Below are 6,746 nucleotides of genomic sequence, written 5' to 3'. Positions count from 1 at the left end.
ACAATAGCTTTGGAAAAATATACAAAGAATGTTGGTGCAACTCAAACTGTCCATCAGAATGTCCCACAAGAGAAAAACCACAGCAGTTTGAACATGAGCCAGGTTTGGCTGTACAGTAAACTGGGAAACAGGCTGAGAGTTTACATTGGTTCAATCTACTCGATTAGTAATGGCAAACATCCTCCAATGAGAACCATTGTTTTTTATTGCTTGATATATCAATTGTTCATTTAAAGGAAGGCTCCAGTCATTAGATAGTTAATAAAAACTTCAGTATTTAGTGAAACATTATGTTTAAACCATACCCTGAAGAAATCAGGGATATTCCCCGGTAAATAATGATTTTATAGCTCTTTTTTATCAAAACCTGTATATTCCGTCAGGCAGCTGCCATTTTGGCCATTTTCAGTAGTCACATGATCCGAAAAACTAGGTCGTGACGTCATCTATGCGTTCACTTTGTAAACACGACAGCTCATTCGACGAAAACATGGCGGAGTATTTGAGTTCGGACTCGTCAGCCGAGGAAGAAGTTTTGAGCAATGTGGAGAGATTGGATGGGGGAATTCAGCCATACAGGTTCGAGCCAAGTGGCCAGAACCGTCAGGAATCCAGGGACAGTGACGATGAGGATGAACAGCACGGTGATCTTGCTGGAGATGATCCCTTTACTCATGCAATTGATTTTCGGGGGGCGAGTAGGGAGACCTGTACATGAATGGTGTAGCCATGGACAATCCTCTCATGAACAATATGTTGTCATGAGCTTGAAGAGCTTGAAAATAAACTGTTCACAGACGACTTGGATTGCATAATGTTTACACAGGGAATTCGACACTGTGGTGTTAGAAAAAGCTGTATTGAGAACAGCACTGGTTGCCATGAAGGATGTGAAACGCACCTCTTTGGTTGAACCAATAAATGAAAGGTGGGTACATTTGACGGGTACAGCCCTTTCTTCTTAGCATTATATACTTTACAATTATTATTATTATTATTATTAATGGACATATCAACTAAAGACATTTTATTTGGTTAGGAAGTTCTGGATTAAAGATCGAATTGACTTTATCAAAAGTTGTATATTGACGTTTACATTCTAGGAGGAAATGATTTTCATCCTCAATCTCATGGCAATGTTTGCACAACCTGTCATTTACAGGAGTATTTGTGTATCGACCATATTCAATAAGAAGTTTATGGTTGTTAATTCTAAAGCGTGTCAAATGGATTCTGTCTACAATTGCATGGCAAGGACATGAAGGACAATGACAGATAATTTTCAAAACCAAAACTGTACTAAGTATAGCCATGATAAAATAAATCAAAAAGCATATCTACAGAATGCACTCTTTATAGAACAATGTAGGCTAGGAGTCCTAACACAGGGCTGCCAACATTTGAGTTCAGCTTGGAGTGAGATTTTCTTTTGGTGAACCGAAAAAAGAAACGTTCATGTGTACCGTGTTACAAATGTATTGAACATGTACAGGGTTTCCCATTAATGTACCGGGCGCTACAGTGGAATACGCACATACACAGTGTACCCGCAACTCTTACAATCAAGTGCTATTTTATAAGTGGGGGGGGGGGTCCTCATCTCCTCTAGGGGGGTCCGGGGGCATGCTCCCCTGATGAATTTATGGTAAACAGATTTTCTTTTTCTTTATGGATATTTTACAGATCACTCACCATTTAAACTGTATTCTTGTTTCACTGTCATATAGTATTTCATAACTGTTTTTCATTTATTCTCATAAATGGAGACCAAAACGTATGAGACCCACTGAGATAACTAGACTAAAGCATCTAAACAGAGTCCCTTACCTCACTGAGCTGTAGTTATCTCTCAGTCTGACAGGACAGAGCTCTCCCTCTCATTGTTTTAGAAACAGATTTTAATATCCGTTAAGCTAACCAGATGCTAACAACAACAATGCAAATAGTGAGTTTGGTAGAAATATACTGTATAATAGTAAAGTTATTTAAGATGATGCCATATTTATTGAAGATTTTACATTATAAATATTCCCCACAATTATTCAAAAGCATATTCTTCCAAACTCTCTGCTGTAGTATGACCACCAGGAGACTATTGATGTGTGTGGTGAGTTTGGTACTAATAAGCTGTATAATAGTGATTGAATATTATTGTATAGTCTTTTTTGGGAGTTGCACTTTGCAGACGGTCCCTGAGCACTCGTTTCTTCTCCGGCTGCGGATAGAGACCAATGTAATGTGTCCAGTTCGGAGGACGGCGCGTATTGGCTTTTTTTGTTATCAAAATGTGATTGTAGTTCGTTGTCAACCTTACCACGGTACGTAGGAGACGTCATTTGTGTCTGAATAACGTTTTCATGAGTTATTGATCCGTGAAATCAGAATCTTCCAACATCGTTCCAACTTTACTGAACTAGGCCAGAAGACCGTCTCATTTCGTAGAGCGCTCGGTTTGCTGTTCCTTCACTTTATTTTTATATTTATATACATTTGTTTTGGACGAAAACTTAGCGTGAAGAAAGGCAAGTGTGGCGTGAGTGCGTGAGATATGGGTTAATTGCGTGACTCTCAAGCTCAATGCGTGAGTGTTGGCAGCCCTGCCTAACATAATAATGGTACAATGTAGTTGAATAAATTCCATAGTAGTTAATCAATCAAATAAAGAAAGCATTCCGGAGCATTCACGGAGCACACGTGCACGTGCACACGGAGCATTCCGTGGATTGTTCCTATCCGAATTGTGGCAATGTTTCGCGATACAATGAGGCATATTTCAATAGAATTGTGAGAGTAACTAGAGTAAACAACATGAACAAACCACATACATCAATTTGTCCTCGACACCAAACGCATAGTTCACGTCACTTCCGGTAAAATAAGTCATGTGACTCGTCAAAATGGCGCCGCCCACAGGGTTGATGTTATTTCGGTAATTAATCAGCTTAAAATCACTGATAACGTCATCGGATTAAAAAAAAAAAAAAAAAGACTGGCAGAGACTGGTCTGTTTTATCAGATGATAATTATTTAAAAATGTGTGTCATGAGGATTCCCTCCCTTTAATTAATTGTAGTCATCACGTTTTTTGCATACATAAAAAAAACATAAAAACAACATAAACGTTTTCTTCTTTGTATCTATGATTTATTTGACCAAATTCTGTATGCTGCAGTTTTTCTTTGTGGCAGTCAAATAACATCACGCTAAGCAAGAAATGAATATTCCTTTTCCCCCTCCTTCCTGCACTCATATTTTTCCATAAATTGTCAAAGAGACCTGGATGCAAACCAGCTTCAAGGTCTGGAAATGAGTGTATTTTTACTGGCTCAGACAATGTCCAGAACATATTAGCCGTGTAGGAAATGTGCTGAATATTACGGGCTCCTCTACCCCGGGCCAAGAAAGACAGTTGGTGTAAACCCCAGACTGCTCCGCGGCTGCTATCTCTCAAAATGTCAAAGCTTTGGTCTGCTCTGTTCTGCTGTGGCTCGAGGTTGGACCGGGCATTGCAGGCGAGCTGACTGGCGAGCTTTCCAGTTTTGCTGAGTCATAGTGGCAATTAAATGTGACCGGAGACTTTAGGGTCAACTGTGACACCCAGCCCAGTCAAAAGGAGGGCTGAGGACCAGGCTCAAACTGTTGCCACTTCCATGTGTCAAAAAAAACTGTCCCAGTTTCCTATTTAAATGCTGAAACAATGTCTATTGTTTGAGCAATATCAACATTGTGTGTGTATGTGCACACATGCCTACAGGAGCACCTCTTTTGGAAAAAAAATTAAGTAATTCCAGATGTGAAATAACAACATTAGCCTGCCACAAATATTCAAAGTCTCCAAGGCTCATGAATTCAGAGTAAAGTTATTTATGATCCCATAAATGGGATTATTTTGAAGTAATCCATTCTCATGAAGAAGAAAATGGAGCCAAGCCTTAATCACCAGACTTGCGACCTCTTAGCTAAACATTCCTCACATGCTGCGCAAATGAGCCCTAAAATGTGCTTGAAATGGTATTCTAACAGTTACACTAAGTTTCCTGGTCTGCAGCGTCATGTGGGACGGCAGCTAATGATCCAAAAGGGAGAACAAAATGAAAGGCAATTTGTAACATCTCATTATGCCCCTCATTCATTATTATAGTTCAGATAATTCATACTGTGTGGAGATATTTGCTCTGTTAACAAAAGAAAATATATTAAAGTCATTGTCCTGTAGTTGTTGACAATGCCTTTCTAACCACTTGCCTCAACCACAACATCTATTTAGTGGAAGAGGGGATGCATCTGCCTGTGAGGAAGGAGAATAATAATATAACTCATGTGAGCAGCCACAATAAAATCATACCGTTTGGTCTTGTAAGGTCATGTTAAAGAACATTATAACTCTTAAACTTGTCTCCTTGTAATCCATGACAGAGGGGGAGAAATAACATAAAGTGCTTTTGGCTACGAGCACTGTGCTGAAATTCGAACATCTAACATCCGTGCCTCCTGTGATTGGTCTGTGAACACTTGAAATCTCTGGAGACTATGGTAGGTGCAAAGTTCAGCTTCGACGCATGCCAAAGAAAGTAAACATGAGGCCAAGAAGTGTGTGGTGAAATCCAAATCCCACACCTCAAATCTGGATTCACTGACTTTACGAGATAGCTTTAATATGATGTACTGTATATGATAAATGTCACATCCTGTATTATCGAGTAACATCAACAGTGATCATTTTGGTTTCTCGCTTAATACAAGATATGATTTCTACATTAATATACAATGGGGAAAACGATAATTTACTGACTGATCGTTCTGATGACTTCATATGACTGAAACCGTTTTGAGGGTGATAGAAAGTGTGAGAATGCAAGAGGAATGGAAACACAGCCAAATAGAGACTTATGGAAAATGGCTGTCTGTTGTTCTCCTTGATTTTTGGCTTGCAATACGATACTATTTATATCATAGCAAGAAATTCTAAGTGATAGTGGCCAATCTTTGCCAGGCAGCTATTACAGATTGGCCAAGTCATCCAGCAGTAGTAACTACATGTGAATGTGTCAAAGGAGCACACAAACACACAAACACACACATACACACACACACACACACACACGCATGCACACACACACACACACACACACACACACACACACACACACGCACGCACGCACGCACGCACGCACGCACACACACACACACACACACACACACACACACACACACACACACACACACACACACACACACACACACACACACACACACACACACACACACATACTGTTGTTAGATGCTTTTTACCAGCACAGATATTCAGATTTAGCACTACAACCCCACATGTTGTTCTTGCTTAGTAACAGCAATAAATACGGCATCTCTTAATCCAATGACATTTCCAAGGGATCAGCGATGATTTCTTATGGGGATCTAAATGTGTTTCCAACCACAGTCATATAAGTGAACCCTTAGAGAGCTGACGCAGTAACACGGTGTCTGATTTATGGTCTGAACACAGAAAAATGAGTGAATGAATAAAGTGCTTTTCCCCATAGTGTAATATCCGACATGTTCTGCCAGATCCTCAGACCCAATATGGTTCTGCAAGTGGCTTTTGCTGCAGACTGAACATGTTCTTGGCCTCCACGTGATAGGAAGCTCTCCTCTGAATGTTCTCTGCGTGCTTCAAAGATATGGGATTAGACAGCTGCATGTCACACTCATTGTCCTTCGTTAACAAGACTAATTTGTGCCTCATTCTGTCTTCCAGCTCATCCAAAATCTCAGACAATCATTCTGGCCCCCACTGGGTCTGGGAAGAATCATCACGCTGGCATCCATATTTGCACCATCTGTGATGAAGAGAGCTGTGCGGTTATAGATCACTCACACACACTCCAACACATGCACATTCATAAACATGTATGCAAACACACAAATGCTTACATATACACAATCCTCTCTCTTTCCCTGCATCACACAACAGCTTCATGGCACACACATACACACACACACACACACACACACACACACACACACACACACACACACACACACACACACACACACACACACACACACACACACACACACACACACACACACACACACCTGCAACCCTATGTCGTAGTTGGTATAATCCACGTTCTTATCTAATCCCTAAATCCCTTGACTAATTTAGGCTTAAAACCACATCAAATGAGATGATAAGATTTTCTGATGAGCCTAACTGAGTGATTTGCTATACCAGCTTCAACTGCTGATTGTGAAACAGGCAGCTGATATATCATGATAACTGCAGGCTTGCAGTATTGCACAGCTGCTCAGACACCTTGCTTTAGCATTAGTGTGGTTATACTGACCCACCTCATATATCTTTCTCTGCTGTGCTGTTGCTAAACACCCAAAAGGATCTTCATGGAAAATCCTGTAGCACGTTGACAGGCGGGCTCCTACCATGTGTCCCACTGTATTTATTGCACTAAAACCAATGACTATGTTATTAGGGATATTTGAAGGGAGTCAATGTTGATCCACTCCCTCACAGTGCAGTAAGAATGATTAAATGGTCCATTATAGGGCTGCATTATGGAACATATATGGATGTAAGTGTGTGCGTGTTTCAATAAAACGAATGGAACAGATGATCACTGGTTGGATAATCCCAGTCACTGGCCATTGGTCATTCATTCCCACTAGGTTCCACTATTCACATATTTTGCTTAAAAAAGAAAGAAAGATAAGCCATCAAACTACTT

At 40.3% G+C, this 6,746-nt stretch overlaps 1 long non-coding RNA gene across 1 annotated transcript; it reads left to right on the top strand.

Moving 5' to 3' along the window:
• Positions 1-383: 383 nt before the first annotated feature.
• LOC307044701 lies at positions 384-5,994 on the top strand. The gene is made up of 3 exons (XR_013809664.1): positions 384-928; positions 4,417-4,533; positions 5,759-5,994. It is a non-coding gene; the product is annotated as an uncharacterized lncRNA (long non-coding RNA).
• The last annotated feature ends 752 nt before the right edge of the window (positions 5,995-6,746 follow it).

This window comes from Notothenia rossii, assembly GCF_949606895.1.
Source record: "Notothenia rossii genome assembly, chromosome: 6".
Classification (NCBI taxonomy): domain Eukaryota; kingdom Metazoa; phylum Chordata; class Actinopteri; order Perciformes; family Nototheniidae; genus Notothenia; species Notothenia rossii.
This window is presented reverse-complemented; position numbering and strand designations above follow the sequence as displayed.